General features: G+C 43.4%; 1 protein-coding gene across 2 annotated transcripts in view; it reads left to right on the top strand.

Annotated features, from left to right (window-relative positions):
- The window catches only part of CNGA1 (cyclic nucleotide gated channel subunit alpha 1), a 149,688-nt gene that overhangs the window by 35,360 nt on the left and 93,112 nt on the right, over positions 1 to 21,216 (top strand). The window lies entirely within an intron of this gene.

The raw sequence follows: 21,216 nt of genomic DNA, 5'->3' as shown, positions 1-21,216 counted from the left end.
CCTTTGTGCAAAGGAGGCGGTAGCCAGCTTTCCAAACTTTCCTGCCTCTGTCCCCTCTGCTGCTATATGCCCGCTCATCTCTAAATATGCATATCCTCTCAGACCGGTTAAAATCTTAATTGCATGAGAACCAATGCCCACGTGATCACACTGAAGAGGTTATGCATATTCAGAGATGAGGCAAGGAAAGCTCAGAGAACTGGTTCCCACCTCTATTGCACAAAGAAGCATATTTGCAACAGTTTCTCTAAGTCTACATTGGGACCACAGATCTGGAGGGGCAAGCTGTGCATAACTAGCTTGCCCCCTGACTGGTGAGCAGTTAAGGGGTTAAGAAATATACAGGCAAGGTTTTTAGCCCCCTCCCCCGCCTGTAAAAACTTGTTGGTAACTATAGTGGTATGTCCCATGGGTGGGGGGGGGGGGGGGTAGGAGTGCACCAATCAGGGGTTTAATAGTTTCCCGGGCTTTCAGGGGCCCTCCCCTGGGTATTTATAGCTGTGGTGCCTCCCTTCCCCCCTCAATCTGCCCAGGACCCGGAGTTTTGCCCTCCCTCCCTTTTTTGTATCTCTGTTTATTGTAAGTCACAGCTTGGCGGTAAGAAGACGGTGAAAGCGGGGTCAACCCGGGGTAGACCTCCACACAGGACAGTGTGGCAGCACCTCTCGGGTTGGCAAGAAGCCAATCGGTGTCTTTGTTACAGTTAAATTGTTATTTATATAAGTAATTTTATAAAGAAAAGCTGTGGCCGATCCCCACCCATAAAAAAGTTGAATTGTTGTTGTGTCAGTTATTATTTAATTAATTATTGTAATAAGGGGGAGGGGTAGTTACAGCCTGCTAGGAGCTAATTGGGTCTCAGCAGTCAGAGTAAGTAAGACTTCTTTTTACTGACTGTCAGTTTCCCTTTTAATAAATGATGGCTTATATTACCGTGTTTATACAGCGCTTGGACCCCCCTGCGATGTATAACTTACCCCCTATCCTGCCTCTGGTCATGTCTAACTCACTTTTATAAATGTACTGTAATAATGTGCTGCTAAATGAAGGGGTCTAGTCTGCACATTCCATTGAATGCTTTGGGTGGTTTTTACACTCGTAAAATAAAATTCTAGCATCAACAATATAGCCTCAATGGTCAAAGTTTGGAGAGGTAGAACCATTAGAGGTCCATATGATATACATATGTGCCCGTATTGTGGCAGTGTTAAAACTGCCCTAGTCTATTAGGTGAGATTAAATGTATAGCAAGGTGATTCCATTACTAATATTGATTATAATTCATTACATTCTACTAAGGACACTGTTATTCCAGAACCCTAGAAGTCACTGTTATTCTAGAACCATAGAAGGGCCATGTCAATGTAATTAACAATAGATATAGCCAGTGATAAGGGATGAGCGAATCGAATCTGACGAATCCGAATTCGTTACGAATTTCAGGAAAAATTTGATTTGCAATGAATGCGAATATCGACACGATATTCAATCGCTTCATTAAACTCCATTTAGTGCAGTCCAGACTCCAGGACATGTAAAATGGTGGATCCAGGTGTGAGGACATTGGGCAAGAAATCCTGGGAAGGCGGAAACAAGGGTAGGCGGGATGACCCTGAATCACATGCAGCATGCAGCCTATCAGCAGCAAGCCACCCCTATATAATTGGCAGCCATCTTGCAGCCAGTCACTTCAGCCTTTTATTGCAGAGAGAGAGAGGGAGAGAGAAAGACACAGACAGCAGTGTGTGTTGCACAGAAAAGCATTTTTCCAGCACAATTCACCTCTGTCACATCAGCGTTCTGTGGCACAGAGAGAGGGACAGAGAGCAGTGTGTGTTGCAAAGAATAGCATTTTTACAGCAGCGATTCACCTCCTAGTCACTTCAGCGTTCTATTACAGAGAGGGACAGAGAGCAGTGTGTTGCACAGAAAAGCTTTTTTTGCAGCAGCCATTCACCTCAAGCCCAAATCCAGCCTAGAAGCACTGATAGTGAAGGAAGTGACATTGAGAGAAAGTGTGCAATTTTGGGTGTAGTACACTGCGACTGTGTGCTGCAGCACTGGTGTGTACTGCTGTTGTGTACACGAATACTGTTTTAGGGTGCGTTCCCTCCTGACGTATACGCAGCGTATCTCATGCTGTTTAAAATTTGCGGCAGCAGCGAGAAATACGCGGCATATTCCTCACTCACTATACACACAGGGCTTTCCGGCGGCAGCCCTATGCGTGTAGTGAGTTTTGGAGGTGGAGCCGTGTGCCAGCGTGACTGTGACGCGCGGCTCCACCTCCAAAACTCACTGCACACATAGGGCTGCCACCGGAAAGCCCTGTGTGTATAGTGAGCGCGGAATATGCAACGTATTTCCCGCTGGTGCCACAAATTTTGCGCAGCGTGAAATATGCTGCATATATGCAAGGTGGGAACGCACCCTTAAGCGTACTGGAGTACATTGTCCTCCTCTCATACCACATGCGTACATCTAAGTGGTGTACTATTTTGTTCCTGTTAGTCTCAAGGGCCTAGATACTGTGAAAGGCCAGGCAAAAGTACAGGCCGGCTGGTGTTGTACACAAGTACTGTTTTAAGTGTACTGGAGCGCATTGTCCTCCCCTCATAAGTGCATACCACATGCACACATCTAAGTGGTGTACTATTTTGTTCCTCTTAAAGTCTTAAGGGCCTAGATACTGTGTTCAGTCTGGTTGTCAAGCAGTTCCTGAAGTGTTCCCCCCCCCCCCCCATCTGCAAGACATCCTAACAATGGGAAGGAAATTTTGCATGCACTTCAGCCACTCGTACACCGCAAAGCACACCCTCCTTGAGCTGCAGCGTCAGAACAGCATCCCCCAACATAGCCTGATTTGCGACCTTTCCACACGTTGGAACTCCACCCTCCACCGACTACATGAGCAGAGAAAAGCCATCACCGATTTCTTGATGATCCAAGCGGATAGGGGACTCCCCTGTGTAACTTCAATGTCAATCAGTGGCAGCTCATACGTGACACCTGGCGTTTGCTCAGGCCCTTTGAGGAAGCCACATTATTAGTTGGTCCCCAGGATTACGGGATGAACAACGTCATTCCACTGCTTCATCTACTACAACACGGGTTGGAAACGATGCCTGGTAAGGGCACTGGAGAAGTGGCGCTTATATCTCACGGCCACATGAGCCCTGTGGTTGGCTGAACTGGAGGATGAGGGGGAGGGGCACAGTGGAGCACAGTTTAGGTTTTGCGAGATGGGTGGTTTTTCTAGTCATCTGACAGGAGAGGAGGAGCAGGAGCAGCTAGAGGAGCTAGAGGATTATGAGGAAGGAGAGACAGAGGACCCAGACACACCGTGGCAGTATGCAGTGGAGATGGAATCAGGGAGTCCCTCCGTGTCACTTGCACAAATGGCACGATGCTTGCTCACTTGCTTGCGTAGTGACCACAGAATTGCCACCATTCAGCAGCGGGATGACTTCTGGCTCTCCACCTTATTGGACCCTTGCTACCAGCACAAAATGGGGGCCTTTTTTACACCCAATGAGAGGGAGGACAAACTGACCTACTCAGAGACATCCTACGTAGTCAGTTGGCCGATGCCTATCTGCGCCATCGTCCATCCTCTCGCAGGTTTGACTCGGGGGGGCCCTCTGCACTCACCTTCCACTGCCATGGCTGCTGGGAAGGGGTGGGGGGGCAGGAGCAGTACCAGCTCCATCAGCAGCAGCCTGAGTCTACAGTCGCTGATGAGTAGCTTTCTTCACCCTCATAGTGAAGCAACTCATCAGCAGCAGGTAGACCTGGAGAAGAACCTGAACCAGCAGGTGGTGGCATACCTTGACATGACCATGCCAACACACCTTGACGATCTGCTGGACTTCTGGGCAACTAAACTTGATTTGTGGCCACAACTAGCAGAGTATGCCCTGGAAAAGCTGTTTTGCCCGGCCAGTAGTGTACCATCAGAGCGGGTGTTTAGTGCAGCGGGGGCCATAGTAACCCATAGGAGAACTCGTCTGTCCACTAAAAATGTGGAGAGACTGACCTTTGTGAAGATAAATCAGGCATGGATCAGCCAGGATTTCCACCCACCAATGCCTGATGCATCAGAGTAGATTGGACATGGTGCTACACCAACACTATACAAATATGGATAGTGTCAAACAGATTTAAAGTGCTGCTACACAGTTACAGACATTCCTCAGACCACACATAAGTATTGAGGATATGCATTAGCTAAAACTTACCTTTTCTTAGGATAAAATAAATGGACCAAATTTTTTTTTAAATCAAACAAAAGGAAAGGTGTACACAAAAAAAAGAAATGTTCCACCTACACCACCAAGTATTGATGTGATACAAAGACCTCTAAAAGGTGGAAGGGAACAACGTATGGTTCATTGTAAATGGTGGGGGTAAAAACTTCCCATGTAAGGCCCTACTCTCGCATTAACTCCCTTCTTGGCAAGTGTTACTCGCCCTAAAAAGGGTGGCCCCATACAGGAACCTCTCCCTATTTCCCCTTACAAACACTGCCATTTCCCAGGGTTTTTAGGTGGTAATAGGGAGAGTTTCCTGTGTGGGGCCACCCTTTTTAGGGTGAGTAACACTTGCCAAGAAGGGAATTAATAGGGCGAGAGTAGGGCCTTACAGGGGAAGTTTTTACCCCACCTGCTACAAAGGACAATATGTTGTTCCCTTCTACCTTTTCAAGGAAAGTTTTACTTGTCTTAAAAAGGACAGCCCCACACAGGAACCAATCCCTATTTCCACCTAAAAACCCTGTGAAATCGCAGTGTTTGTAGGTGGAAATAGGGAGAGGTTCCTGTGTGGGGCCACCCATTTAAGGGCATGTAACACTTGCCAAAAAGGGAATTAATAATGCGAGAGTAGGGCCTTACAGGGGAAGTGTTCACCACCACCGGTTACCATGGACCATACGTTGTTCCTTTCTACCTTTTAGAGGTCTTTGCATCACATCAAAACTTGGTGGTGTAGGTGGCACATGGTGTTTTTTTGCACACCTTTCCATTTGTTTGATAAAAAAAAAAATTGGGGTCCATTTATTTTATCCTAAGAAAAAGTAAGTTTTAGCTAATGCATATCCTCAATACTTGTGGTCAGAGGAATGTCTGTAACTGTGGAGCAACACTTTAACCCCTTAAGTATATGTAAATGTACGGCACTGATAAGAAGCACTTAGCGCATACCGCCGTACACTTGCGGCGCAGTTTTCCTGGTTCACCGCATCTCTGGATGCGGTGATCGGAACGGGATGACTGCTGATATCTATCAGCAGCCATGCCGGCATATCGCCCAGGGGGGGTCCTGAGACCCCCAATGTCAGTGATCGCGGCAAATCGCCCGTCAATTCAGACCGACGATTTGCCGATATTCCGGGTCAATTGCGTCTCAGGTGACCCGGAAAAAAAGGTGAATGGGGCGGTCCGAGACAGCCCCATTCACCCTTACCCAGCAGGAGTTGAGCCCCACGATCACTTGATTGATCGGTCGAAACGACCGAACAATCACGTCCCTGTTGGGGAGGGCGATCGGAGCGGAGATCGGCACCGGCGGGGGTCTCCTACCTTGCCCTGGTCCGGCGGGGGTCCCCTCGTGTGTGGTGGCGGCGACAGGAGCAGCAGGATCAGTCCCGGCGGAAGGATACAACGGCGGCGGTCCCGGCGGCAGGATACAGCAGGAGGTGAGGCCTGTTCACCTCCTACTGTTGATTAGCAACAACTTGCAGCATGCAAAGCCAAAGGGCATGTTGGGAGTTGTAGTTTTGCAACAGCTGGAGTTCCAACTACAACTCCCAGCATGCCCTCTGGTAGTCTGTGCATGCTGGGGGTTGTAGTTATGCAACAGATGGAGGCACATTTTTTCTAAAGTGAAAAAGTGTGCATTCAGCTGTTGCATAACTACAACTCCCAGCATGCACAGACTACCAAAGGGCATGCTTCGGAGCCCTGTCATATTTCAAGGAAACAGGTTATGGCCACATATGGGGTATCTCCTTACTCGGGAGAAATTGTGTTACAAATTTTGGCGGGCTTTTTCTCCTTCTACCCCTTATGAAAAGGTAAAGTTGGGGTCAACACCAGCATGTTAGTGTAAAAAAATAAATTTTACACTAACATGCTGGTGTTGCCCCATACTTTTAATTTTCACGAGCGGTAAAAGAAAAAAAATACCCCCAAAATTTGTAACGCAATTTCTTCTGAATATGGAAATACCCCATATGTGGGTGTAACATGTTCTGCGGACGCACAACAAGGCTCAGGAGTGAGAGCGCACTATGTACAGTACATTTGAGGTTTAAATTGATTTGCACAGGGAGGCTGATTTTACAGCGGTTCTGACATAAACGCAAAACAATAAATACCCAGATGTGACCACATTTTGGAAACTACACCCCTCACGGAACGTAACAAGGGGTATAGTGAGCCTGAACACCCCACAGGTGTTTGACAAATTTTCGTTAAAGTTGGATGTGAAAATGAAAAAAAAAATAAAAAAATTCACTAAAATGCTGGTGTTACCCAAAATTTTTCATTTTCACAAGGGAGAATAGGAAAAAAGTTTGTAACCCCATTTCTTCTAAGTAAGAACATACCCCATATGTGGATGTAAATTGCTCTTCTGGCACACTACAATGCTCAGAAGAGAAGGAGCGCCATTGGGATTTTGGAGAGAGAATGAGTCCGAAATTGAAGTCCATGTGTGTTTACAAAGCCCCCATAGTGCCAGAACAGTGGACCACCCCCCACATGTGACCCGATTTTGGAAACTACACCCCTCACATAATGTAATTAGGGGTACAGTGAGCATTTATACCCCACAGGTGTCTGACAGATTTTTGGAACAGTGGGCCGTGAAAATGAAAAATTAAATTTTTCATTTGCACAGCCCACTGTTCCAAAGATCTGTCAAACGCCAGTGGGGTGTAAATGTTCACTGCACCCCTTATTACATTTTGTGAGGGGTGTAGTTTCCAAAATGGGGTCACATGTGGGGGGGGTCCACTGTTCTGGCACCATGGGGGGGGCTTTGTAAACGCACATGGCCCCTGACTTATTTTCCAACCAAATCCTCTCACCAAACGCTCAATGGAGCTCCTTCTCTACTGAGCATTGTAGTTCGCCTGCAGAGCAATTTACATCCACATATGGGATATTTCTATACTCAGAAGAAATGGGGTTACACATTTTGGGAGGCTTTTTCTACAATTACCCCTTGTGAAAATGAAAAATTTGGGGTAACATCAGCATTTTAGTGAAAAATATCAAATTTAAAATTTTCCTGTCCAACTTTAATGGAAATTTGTCAAACACCTGTGAAGTGTTAAGGCTCATTGTACCCCTAGTTACGTTCTTTGAGGGGTATAGTTTCCAAAATAGTATGCCATGTGTTTTTTTTTTTTTGCTGTTCTGGCACCATAGGGGCTTCCTAAATGTGACATGCCCCCCAAAAACCATTTCAGCAAAATTTGCTTTCCAAAAGCCAAATGTGACTTCTTCTCTTCTGAGCATTGTAGTGCACCAGCAGTGCACTTGACGTCCACACATGGGGTTTTTCCATACTCAGAAGAGATGGGGTTACAAATTTTGGGTGGCATTTTCTCCTATAACCCCTTGCAAAAATGTTACATTTGGGGGAAAACCAGCATTTTGGTGAAAAAAAAAATTACTTCATTTACACATCCGACTTTAACAAAAAGTCGTCAAACACCTGTGGGGTGTTAAGGCTCACTGGACCACTTGTTATGTTCCTTGAGGGGTGTAGTTTCCAAAATAGTATGCCATGTTGTTTATTTTTTTTGCTGTTCTGGCACCACAGGGGCTTCCTAAATGTGACATGCCCCCCAATAACCATTTCAGAAAAACTTACTCTCCAAAATCCCATTGTCGTTCCTTCCCTTCTGAGCCTTGTAGTGCACCCACAGAGCACTTGACATCCACCTATGAGGTATTTCCTTACTCGAGAGAAATTGGGTTACAAATTTTGGGGGGCTTTTTCTCCTTTTACCACTTGTAAAATTTCAAAAACTGGGTCTACAAGAACATGCGAGTGTAAAAAATGAATATTTTGAATTTTCTCTTTCATTTTGCTGCTATTCCTATGAAACACCTAAAGGGTTAACACACTTTCTGAATGTCATTTTGAATACTTTGGGGGGTTAAGTTTTTTTATAATGGGGTAATTTATGGGGTATTTCTAATATGAAGACCCCTCAAATTCACTTCAAAACTGAACTGGTCCCTGAAAAATTCAGATTTTGAAAATGTGAAAATTTTGAAAATTGCGGCTGAACTTTGAACCCCTTTGATGTCTTCCAAAAGTAAAAACATGTCAACTTTATGATGCAAATATAAAGTAGACCTATTGTATGTGTGAATCAATATATAATTTATTTGGAATATCCATTTTCCTTACAAAGTTAGAAAAATGTAAAATTTTAAAAATGTTCATGAAATTTTGGGATTTTTCACAAGAAAGGATGCAAGTAACGACGAACATTTACCACTGTTAAAGTAGAATATGTCACGAAAAAACAATCTTGGAATCAGAATAATTGGTAAAAGTATCCCAGAGTTATTAAAGCATAAAGTGATAGTGGTCAGAATTGCAAAAAAGGGCTGTGTCCTTAAAGGGGTACTCCGCCCCTAGACATCTTATCCCCTATCCTAAGGATAGGGGATAAGATGTCAGATTGCTGGGGTCCCGCTGCTGGGGACCCCCGGGATCTCGGCTGCAGAACCCCACTATCATTACTGCACAGAGCAGACTCGCTCCATGTGTAATGACGGGCAATACAGGGTCCGGAGCTTCGTTACGTCACTGCTCCGCCCCTTCGTGATGTTTCAGCCCGCCCCTCAATTCAAGTCTATGGGAGGGGGCGTGGTGGCCATCACGCCCCCTCCCATAGACTTGCATTGTAGGGGCGAGCCGTGACATTACAAGGGGCGGAGCCATGACATCACGATGCTCTGGCCTCTGTATCGCTGGTCATTACGCACAGAGCGAGTCTTCTCTGTGCAGTAATAATAGCAGGGTGCTGCAGCCGAGATCCCGGGGGTCCCCAGCAGCAGGACCCCGGCGATCTGACATCTTATCCCCTATCCTTTGGATAGGGAATAAAATGTCTAGGGGCAGAGTACCCCTTTAAGGTGAAAAAGGGCTCAGTCCTTAAGGGGTTAAATATGTTTCTTTTTGTTTGATTTAAAAAATTATAATTTGGGTCCATATATTTTATCCTAAGCACATTATTAAAAGTTAAGTTTAACGTGATGCATATCCTCAATACCTACTTGTGCACACTAACACTTTCACAAAAGAGACTGTTTTCTTCTATTCTGATCCTGCCACCCATCTGATGCCACATATCTGAAGCCAAATTCTCCTTTTTTCACCCACCTTCCTCACCAGGTACTGGTTTTGCCACCCACTGCACCACTGTGTCACCTGGTCACTTTCAGGACTCTTGATGCTGCTGCCACCTCAAAGCTGTCTCATTCTGCCACCATATGTTCTCCTCATGCTGATGCCTGCTCCAAGCTGTCTCATACTGCCACCATATGTTCTCCTCATGCTGCAGCGACCTTCAGGTTGTGTCATTCAGCCACTGTATGTCTCCCCATGCTGCCGCAAACTCTAGGCTGTCATTCAGCCACTATGTGGTCTCCTCATGCTGCCGCCAACTCCAGGCTGTGTCATTCAGCAACTATATGGTCTCCTCATGCTGCCGCCACCTCTAGGCTGTGTCAATCAGCCACTATATGTTCTCCTCATGCTGCCGCCAACTCCAGGCTGTCATTAAGCCACTATATGGTCTCCTCATGCTGCCTCCACCTCCACGCTGTGTCATTCAGCCACTATATGGTCTCCTCATGCTTCTGCCACCTCCAGGCTGTGTCATTCAGCCACTATATGTTCTCCTCATGCTGCCACCAACTCCAGGCTGTGTCATTCAGCCACTATATGGTCTCCTCATGCTGCCACCAACTCCAGGCTGTGTCATTCAGCCACTATATGGTCTCCTCATGCTGCCACCAGCTCCACGCTGTGTAATTCAGCCACTATATGTTCTCCTCATGCTGACGCCACCTCCAGGCTGTGTCATTTAGCCACTATATGGTCTCCTCATGCTTCCGCCTCCTCCAGGCTGTGTCATTCAGCCACTATATGTTCTCCTTATGCTGCCGCAAACTTCAGGCTGTGTCATTCAGCCACTATGTGGTCTCCTCATGCTGCCACCACTTCCAGGCTGTGTCATTCAGCCACTATATGGTCTCCTCCTGCTTCCGCCTCCTCCAGGTTGTGTCATTCCACCACTATATGTTCTCCTTATGCTGCCGCAAACTCCAGGCTGTGTCATTCAGCCACTATGTGGTCTCCTCATGCTGCCACCAACTCCAGGCTGTGGTCATTCAGCCACAATATGTTCTACTCCTGCTGCCGCAAAAATCCAGGCTGTGTCATTCAGCCACTATATGCTGATGCCCACTCCAGGCTGTGTCATTCAGCCACTATATGTTCTCCTCATGCTGCTGCCAACAACTCCAGGCTGTGTTATTAAGCCACTATATGGTCTCCTAATGCTGCCACCAACTCCAGGCTGCGTCATTCAGCCACTATATGTTTTCCTCATGCTGCCGCTACCTCCACACTGTGTCATTCAGCCACTATATGGTCTCCTCATGCTGCTGCCACCTCCAGGCTCTGTCATTGTGCCGCACTGCGACAGTGATTCTAATAGTGACGCCTCTGATCTGCATGTCATACTGAATAACAGTATTATTTCCCTAACCCAGCACACAACCTATGTGGGTTACAACAAGGCAAAGTGTTCTACACCCCTATTGAGGCTCTCTGTAGGCCAGTAATAGCCGTTTTTAATAGCGATTCGCCGCAAAATAAATTCGGACCGAAACTTTTTTTTTTCTTTTTAAGATTCAGGGAATTGGCCGGATCTAATTTTTCAAAAATCTGCTCATCTCTACAGGGATAAAGGGGGCAATGCCAGTGTAGTGCCATATTTTTTGTTTTGCATGGAATGTGGTACATGACACCCATGGGCGCACGGTCCCCATAATGGGGAATCAATTACATTACAGCCGCAAAGCGAATAACATTGCAGCCGCAGCGCTTCGGCTATCACAGCAGGAGACATCCTCTTGCTGTGGTAGCCAAACTCACACTGAAGGGAACGGTGTTTGAGACAACATATTTGTGGTCACATGACACGCGCACCCCCCCCCCCCCTCCAGCCCCCCCAGGAACCAATGGTATGGGGTTGGTGTGTGTGTGTCAACCTATGAAGCTGTCTTAGTCCAGCACTGTAAAGTGCTGAGTCATGTAACACATTCCATTGCAAAACACAAAATATGGCACTACACCGGCACTGCCCTGTAAATTCTGGTCTTGATGATTCCAATAGATGATAAAATGAGAAGATAGGTGGGTGGTGCAGCAATTTCAGGGGAGTGCTTACATGGAACTAGAGTGTTTGAAAATAGTGGAACGTAGAAAAAATAGTAGTAACACACTCAACCGGGATTTGCTTGCTGAGATGATTTTTATTCCTTCATAAGTGTCAGGAACAAGGGGTCAGGAAGGGAAGAAAAGACAGGAGCTCTACCGAGCTCGTGGTGCGACGGTCCCGTTTTGCAGGTTGCCCGCTTGGTCACGCTCACCTGTGCGTTACTACTATTTTTTCTACGTTAAACAATAGATATAGAATACAAAGGCCCTCAAACGCATTTGTGTGTTCATTTTACATTTTAAAACACAGTTACCATGGATCCTCCCCTACAGCGTAGAGCCATAAAGGCATCAGTGCATGCTCCATCAGTCTTTGTGTTTATATAGATATTTCCTCCTAGAATGCAATGCATTTAAATGATTCCTTTATACATACAGTCCTACTGAATGTATTGATTTCAGTATTTGTACGAAGGCTTATGGATGTACAGTAGAGTGCTCATGCACCTCTGTGGAATCCTTGTGGTGGCACTTTGAAAAACAAGAGCCATGTGCATGAGCCCCAAAGTTGGTGGCAGCAGAAGGTAGTGCACCACCTTCTCCATGTACATTACCGATTGGCAATCTTACAGTAAATTACATGTTTGTTATTTTGTGTTAATTTTGTAAAGGTATATTTTTGGTTCACATTTTAAAGTGTTCTATATATTTCCTATTGCATATAAAACAATTGAACAGGTCAGTGATTGAGACAAAAGAGGATGAAATAATTAGATATCTTCACCTCCAAGGAAACGTAATCATGGCTGATAAAACGTGTGCTTTATTTCAAGCAGCCTTATCATTGAAACCCCCTGTCTAATATTGTGAAGCTTCCCCCCACACTAACAAAACAGCTTTGACCTGTCAAGTCATGGACTCCGCAAAATCACAGGCAGGTTAGCAGCAGATTCTTAAATTGGCATTAATATACCTAATACAAATAAAATAAAAGAATAAAAAATGTATCTCCTTTTTATAGAAATAATTTTATAAGCAAAGACCACTAGGGGTCCCCAAACCATCCAGAACATATTCTTGCCAGGCTGCAGCCACATCTTTGTCCCAGCTGAAGCACAGGCAGGGGCAGAGTCCAGGAAGTGAGGATGGGACTAGCACTCCTCTGTGCTCACTCCTGTCCTGTCAGTCTGCAGCATAAAAACAGAGAGGAGGGGGTTACAGAGCAGCCTGCAGTGATTGGATAAAGACACCCAGCACAGCACAGCAGGCTCGGGAAGAAAGTGAAAGCATAGCGAGTAAGGGTGTGCTTAATGCTTGCATGGGACAAGCCCCTTCTGAGCAGTGGATGTCAGAATAAGTTAGCAGCAGAACAGAGGGATTTGTGAGCCAAATACTAGACACATGAAAAAGACATGTAAAGAATCTGCATCAAGCATTATGTTTTTCTGTGATATGACAGGTACACCCTAAGATCCTGTAATTTGCAAACTTGGACTCCGTGGATCGCATTAGTTTTTCCATCCACAGAGGCTCCAATATTTAGATATTTGGGGTATTTGCAAGCCAAGTAAAAGTGTTGAACTCTTTGTCATGCTCCTTCATCCATCCCTGAAACATTTTCGCATTGTGGTCAGGGGCATTACCCTGCTGAATGAGGACACTGCCAATAAATACTACTGCCATGAAGGGGCGAGCCTGACCTGCAACAAACTCTAGGTAGGTGGTACATGATAGGTCGCACTACAGGTGTGTGATGCCCTGATCAAAGTTCTGCTGTAAATCTTGAGTCCTAGCCTTCACATGGATGTTATTTAATCATAGTGGCCTCTTTCAGCAGGATAAGGGTGCATGCACACCATGTTTTTGCAATACAGTTCCTGTATCATGTTTTTGATGAAAAACAGATTCCTCAAAACCGGACTAAACTGTATTAAAACGTGTGTACAAATCTCAACCCGTATTTGGCTAAAAAACGTATGCGGTTTGAAAAAATTATGTCCGGTTGCATCCGTTTTTTGAGAAAAAAATCGTATACGTTTTTAACTTTTCACTCCATTTTGAATAAAGTTTCACTTGTTTGATTTAAATTCCAGGAAACTGTGCAAAGTCAAAAACCAGGTGGTGAAAACCAGATGGAACTGTACGCACAAACAATTGTTCCCAAAAACAAAAACTGTTCCCAATGACTCCCATGTTAAAAAACGTATAGTTTAATACGGTTTTTCAACCGGACCAAAAAACGTGGTAGGCTACAGTTTTGGGTACGGGTAAAAAAACGGACAAAACCGTATAAGACGCAAAACGGACTAAACCAGATGATGCGTTTTTCATACAGTTTACAATGTTAAGTCAACGCATACGGTTTTCTATACTGTTCCGTACGGTTTTTAACTTGAAACCGTATACGGGAACTGTATAGCAAAAATGTGGTGTGCATGCACCCTAATACATACTACTGGTTTTGAGGAACATGACAACAAAGATCAAGACCTTGTTGGCCTCCAACTTCCCCAAATCTCAATGTAATTGAGCATCAGCAGGATTTCTTTCTTGCACTTCACAACCTACAGTACTTTTAAGATCTGCTGTTAATGTATTGGTACTAGATACTATAGGACACCTTCAGAGATGCTTTTATAGGTTGGTAAAATACTTATACAATATTAGGCAGGTGGTTTTGGCCGATCTATGTACTGTATGTATTATAAACAAATATCAAGTAGCTAGCTCTACACTATTATACTATACTATATTAATGATGAAATGATATCCTTTATTAGGTCAATTATTATGGCAATGTAGGGAGAATGTATCAAGTAATGTATCAAGTTATGTTTTATTGCAATTCCCAACACTTTAATAAAATGCCTTTAATATATATTCAAATAGAAATGGTCATCATTTTATATGTTTAAACTAATCCACAAAGGAACCACATACATTAGATGCCTTTATATGCCTATGTATTAGTCCTTAAAGGGGTACTCCGGTGGAAAACATATATATATTTTTTTAAATTAACTGGTGCCAAAAAGTTAAAGGAAAACATTCACCCGTTCACTCGTTCACCCGTTCACCCACACTATAACCTGATACACCCGGTTATAGTGCGGGTGAACAGCAGACAGATGCGGGATCATGGACTGCTATACCTACCTGGAGTCCAGAACCCCCGATCTCCCCAAAGGTCCCCCTCTTTCAGCGCTGACTTGCACTCTGGAGGCAGGCCTACCGGCTGGATATACATATTCCTAAGGGCTGGTCACTTGAGCGTTCACGTGACCAACGCTTATGAATATTTAAATCCAGCCGGCGGGCCCGCCTCCAGAGCGCAAGTAAATGCTGAAAGAGGGGGACCTTTGGAATATCTGGGTTCTGGACTTCAGGTAGGAGTAGCAGTCCGAGACCCCGCAGCGGTGTCCTGTTCACCCGCACTATAATCCGGTGTATCGGTTATAGTGTGGGTGAATGGGTGACCGTTTTCCTTTAAACAGACTTGTAAATTACTTCTATTTAAAATCTTAATCCTTCCATTACTTATCAGTTGCTGTATGCACCAGAGGAAGTTCTTTTCTTTTTGAATTTCTTTTCTGTCTGACCACAGTGCACTTTGCTGCCACCTCTGTCCATGTCAGGAATTGTCCAGAGCAGGAGCAAATCCCCATAGCAAACCTCTCCTGCTCTGGACAGTTCCAGAGTTGAAGAGAGCACTGTGGTCAGACAGAAAATAAATTCAAAAGGAAAGAACTTCCTCTAGAGCATAGAGCAGCTGATAAGTACTGGAAGGATTTCAATTTTTAATAGGAGTAATTTTCAAATTTACAAATCTGTCTAACTTTCTGGCATTAGATGATTTTAAACAAATTGTTTCCCACCAGAATACCCCTTTAACTTATATCAATGGGTGACCAGTACTACACTCAACGTCATCTCTCATATTAAGTAATGTACATTGTGATGATACTTACTTTGTGGAGTTGCTGCTAAGCAAAGTGAATGGACAAATAACTGGAAATATATTTTAATATGTTGAAGATATCCCATCCCAGTACTAGGCAGTCTAGAAACCCAAAAATATTGTGTGCAACAAAAATCACTCACACCATGTCAAAATGTCATATCAATGAAATGTGTGGTTCTCTGGGGAGGTCAGATAGGTAGGCGACTGGTCCTTGTAACTAATTTATCTACACTACTCCCTGTGACTAACAGAATTATATGAGGAACGTATCACGGTAAATATGTGAACTGTGTTTTGCCGGGCTGTTTTTTTTATAACTATGATTGCTTATTAGTCTTCAGAGAAAAACAAACAGTCTCATCTAAAAGCACATAACATAACCAGGACTTTCAGTGCGATCACAGGTCAATGTAGCATTTACCTCCATTACATATTACTTTAAAGAATACCTGTCATCAAACCATATTTTGTAAACTAACTCTGATTATATTTCCTAACTATTCCTAACACCCCTCCTGCCCTTAAAAAAAATTTCAGAGCTTTAAAAAGCTCTGTATAATACCTTTCCCCTTGCTCACATTGTCTGAGCTCCCGGCAGGAGAAAGTGGGTGTTCCCCACCAGGCACAACATCACTGAAGCCTGTGAGAGCTGTGCCTCGCCATGCCCCGCATGCACTTCCTGAGTTTGGTCTCCTGCAAGACTGGAAGGAGACCAAACTAACTGTTTGACTTGCGCAGGGAACAGAACACCACCTAGTGGCCGTTTTTTATTCACATTAAAAACATATAAAGGTTAATAATTTTAACAGAAAGTAAATAGCAAAAGTGTCTTATAATTACATAAGGAACAATATATTAAAAGTTTAGGACTGGTGTGTTGTATACAAGTGCTACCTATGGCTGGGGGGAATGAATTAAAGCTGCCGATTTATTGTATATGGTTCCCTGTATACCATATACAAAAGGGTTAAAAAATCTAAAAGGTAATAATCAGCACTGATTACTAACTTTTAGATATATTAAAAGTTTAGTTTGGTGACAGGTACTCTTTAAAGAACTGATCGCTCTATAAAGCTGGTTGACACTTTGTGATCAGTATAATGTCCAGAAACCATTCTAACAAGCATTGATTTAACATGGTGGAGAACCCCTTTACGTGCCCACTGGGGTTCAAACATTTGGGAAGTAATGCACTGCTGGGATTGTTCTGTGTTTTGTCAGCCTCCAGTAACTACAAACTATGAGTCTGATGTCATTCTACTGATAAAGTGAAATGTATATTACTGCTTATCAGTAGATCCAGAATGCACTGAGATTAATGGGCTGCACCTAAAAGGCTTTATGTAAAGTAAACTGATAAAAAGAGATTGCAGGAATTTTATAACCACAGCTATATGAGCAACATTTTTACCTTTTCTTTATTCCAAAGAAGCTGTTATGCAGTGGGGCTATATCTCCTCAGCAGCATTGTTGTCAGTCTTTTTAGATGCTAATTTAGGGGAGTGGCACAGTATGTGCCCATTGGTGTTGAATGTAGGGTTGGATGCCAGTGGCACCAACAGCAGGAGTTTTTCTGAATTGTCATAGCAACAATTGTAACTGATGGGAGACCGGGTGCTGAGTCCCCACTGATCACTAAAACCAATGGGTAGAAGCACTTAGCTATGTCTTTTTATGTCTACTTGGTATTGCCCGGCTCTACTCGGAGTGCAGCCGAAACCCACCAGTAATGGTTGGACCATCAAGGAAAAAAATCTAAATTCTGGGCAGGAAAGTTGTTAATAATAAAGTTTTAATAACATAGAGGAATATATAAAGTACATCTTAGTTTTGCTGCTTCCTAAGAGCAGGCTTAGAATTAGTCTGCTGAACTACAAATCCATGTGTGAACATTGGCATGTAATACTCTGTTGGGGAGGGGCACCGAACGGAGTGTTTGACTTGGGTAAAGGTGATATTAGCTTTGTGCCTTGCTATCACTCAGTACATACTGTTCCTCAACATGTTAGATGAGGATATAAAACTGTCTTTCATACGTAGTATGACGTTCTACATTTCTCTTCTAGAATAAAAAAGTCAATAATTGTAATTAACACTTTATGTTATGGTTAATAAAGGAATATTCTGTTTTTATCTCTCATAATAGAAGCAACACCCTAGAGATAGATTTGTGTGATACCTATATAGTTTTCTTATCTTTGTCTCTAGAGCCGGTCTGTGACTTGTTGACAGTACACACCCCAGCAGTATACAAACATACAAGGGTGGCCGCTTCTGTCATTAACTCCTTGGGGTTGTAACCAATTCTCACCTTCATAAAAAAATAAATAAAATACTGAACATTTTGAAAAAAATGCCGTTTTCAAAATTTGAAATCCTAAAATAAATAGTGATACCGCACAAAATAGTAAATAACATATATATATATATATATATATATATATATATATATATATATATATATATATATATATATAGATAGGATCTACTCCCCTTCTGACAGGCCAAAATTAGTATTAAGAAAGTTATTTAAAGGGGTACTCCGGCACTTAGACATTTTATCCCCTATCCAAAGGATAAGATGCCTGATCGCGGGGGTCCCACCGCTGGGGACCCCCGTGATCTTGCATGCCGTACCCCATTAAAATCAGTCCCCGGAGCATTGTGACATCACGGCTCCGCCCCCGTGTGATGTCACTCTCCGCCCCTCAATGCAAGCCTATGGGAGAGGCGTGACAGCGGTCACGCCCCCTCCCATAGACTTGCATTGAGGGAGAGGGGCATGACATCACACGGGGGCGGAGTCATAACGTCACGATCTTCCGTTCCCGTGGTCGGGAGCCAGAACCTCCAGCGCTGCCGGAAACAGATACAGGTGGGTGCTGCATGCTATACTGCGGGGGTCCCCAGTGGCGGGACCCCCGCAATCAGACATCTTATCCCCTATCCTTTGGATAGGGGATAAGATGTCTAGGGGTGGAGTACCCCTTTAACCTCAGAAAGTTATTTAACCTCAGTATGTCCAGTCTTTCTAGTCAGGCAGGGTAGGTGAATGCAATCAGGCCTTGGGACATTGATAAAGGGGACATGGTTTGGACATGCCTGGGCTCTTGGCATGCTGGGAGGACTCCCAGGGCACTTGAGTCTCATTGGCATAATAACAAAAAGACTTTTATCTTATTGATGAAAAGGACTATGCCTGGAATGCTTTCTCCGATATGTAATATTGTAATTCTTTCTCAGATACACAATTTTACTAAAAATAAATAAATACATTAATAATAATCTTGCAACACATCAGTTTTCTGCTATACAAAAGTCAAAATCATTTGCAGGAGACCAATTTAGTATTCGTCTCTTTAAAGATATGGGGAATCTTAGGGTTCTATTTTACGTGGCAAATATAGGCTGAAAGCATCAATATCACCTTGTGTAACGGGCACAGGGATCAGCTGATGAATAAGAAGACTGTTTATTGTCTCATTGCATAATTTTGCCACGTTAAAAAATCCTCATTTATGGTCTGCATATGCGCAGGGCCACACAAATGATCCAGCATAACTGAGCCCTGTAATAGGCTTTTTAAACAACAAGACCCACACTTCGCTTAAAGTGCCCGTTTGCCCATGTAATACAGCCCTTGCTCCAAGGCATCTTTTTATTAAGACAACAACACCAGTTTTGATAAATTCCATCCCGGGTGTTTACAGAAAAAATACAACTCAATCTTTATAATGGTTCTGTAATACTTTTTTTTTTAATCTCCCATGTGCAATCATAGTGTACTATTTTACTCAAAAACAGGACTTAGGGCCCTACTACTTAGGGCAATTTTGGATCAACAGGGCCAATGATCAGCTTGTTTGTCAGCTGATCAGGTGGTTTTAACAGGGTAAAAAAAAAATTAATGACCCTTGACCAGTCATCTCCCTGTGTAGGGTATGTTCACACAGCAGAATTTCTGTTTAGAATCCTGCAGAAGAATTCCAACATCATTTACTGCCTGTTGATTTAAATGGGATTCCGCAGTCCCATTCAGACAGCAGAATTTCTGCAGGAACCAGTTTTATATTTTGCGGAATTCTGTGGCGGAATCCCACTGAAATGAATAAGGCTTGAATTTTGGCAGACTTCTATGTTCTGAGAAGCTTTGCTGAATGGAATTTCTGTGGAATTGCGGAAATTCCACCATGTGGACATACCCTTATAGGGGATGCATAGCCGATGGGCGATTACAGCAAAGGGTGGCACAAACCATTCAGTGATCGTTCGTACAACCCTCCCCCCACGACTACTGAGCCGTCTAATAGTGTCGATCAACAACATCAGCATTCATCGTCAGTGTGGCTGAAGTAGTCTCATATGGCCCTTAGAAATGAAAGAGCACTGTGCCTCCTATATTAGGTGATTTACTGGTTTTCAGTGGCCTTGAGGCACCAGAATATAATAAACACTCTCAAAAAGACCTATATATCTAAGGTTGTAGTGAGCATTATTATCCCACTGGGGTCATATAGATTTTATTTCTTACAATAATATGTCGTTTTCTACCGAAATGAACATTTTTATAAACAGTAATTGAAGATAAACCATCCCACAAATTCTTCTTCCATTTCCCTAAAGCATGGCAGTACCCCACATGTAGTCATAAATCATTGTTCCAGCACACAGCAGCACATTCGCCATTTGGCTTTTGGTGTGGAGATTTTGCTATAATGGTGTTTGGGTGTTATGTTGCATTTACAGAGCCCCAAAGAAACCAATAGAGGGGAAAGAAGTGATCCTAATTTATTTACCACATCCCTCAAGGAATTCATCTAGAGGGGAACAAACATTTTGACCCCATAATTTTTCCAATAATTTGGAGTCTTCAGTTATACTGTATGTGGCAAGTAGAAAAAGCAAACCAAAAATTGTGCATTGTCTTATGAGTAAATGAATACCTCATGTGTGGTCATAATCTGCTGTTTCGGGCACAGAAGCACCATTTGGATTTTGGACCATGGATTTTGCTGGAATGTTTTTCGGGCAGCATGCATCATGGCATTTACCTGGTAATGTAGAAAGACCAACAGATGCTGTACAGAAATTAGTGTGCAATAGATGTTGCAGAGTAAAAATTGCAATTTTTCCTAAATTATGTCATTTCAGTTCAATATGTTGTACCCAGATTATGACATAGTGAAACAGTCAACCCCATACATACATTTAAGGCAGAGTTTCCACTTGTTTCTTTTTCCGGCAAAACGCCAAGAAAAATTCTGCCGCATGGTGTTTTTTTGGTCAAAAAACGCTGCGGCCAGATATTAGCTGTAAGTCAATGAGAAATTGCAAATTTCAAATTTCATGAATTTCTGTTGACATCAGTGGCCGGAGTATAGTGCAGAGAGGCGAGCGATGTATAGACCTGCTCGCTTCTCTGCTATATTATGGACGACCGCATCGGGTGTCGGGACTGGCAATATGTCTATAGTACAGGTACTATCACTCCCAGCATGGAACAGTCTGTTCCATGCTGGGAGTAGTAGTACTACAAAAAAATGTTTAAAAAATGTATAAAAAAAAAAAAAAGGTAAACACACACTTTATAAAAAAAATAATAAAAATTGGGTTATAAAATATATACATTGCGTTTAATCAAAAAAATTTCCATCACTGCTGCATCCTTTTTTTTTTTTTTTGGTACCCAAGAAATTTTGGGTAAAAAAAAAAAAACGCCAAGGTGCAATTTACACACAAATGAAAAAAAACCCAGAAAAAACGCATGATGACGTCACTTG

Source organism: Hyla sarda, chromosome 1 (assembly GCF_029499605.1).
Source record: "Hyla sarda isolate aHylSar1 chromosome 1, aHylSar1.hap1, whole genome shotgun sequence".
NCBI classification, from domain to species: Eukaryota; Metazoa; Chordata; class Amphibia; order Anura; family Hylidae; genus Hyla; species Hyla sarda.
This window is presented reverse-complemented; position numbering and strand designations above follow the sequence as displayed.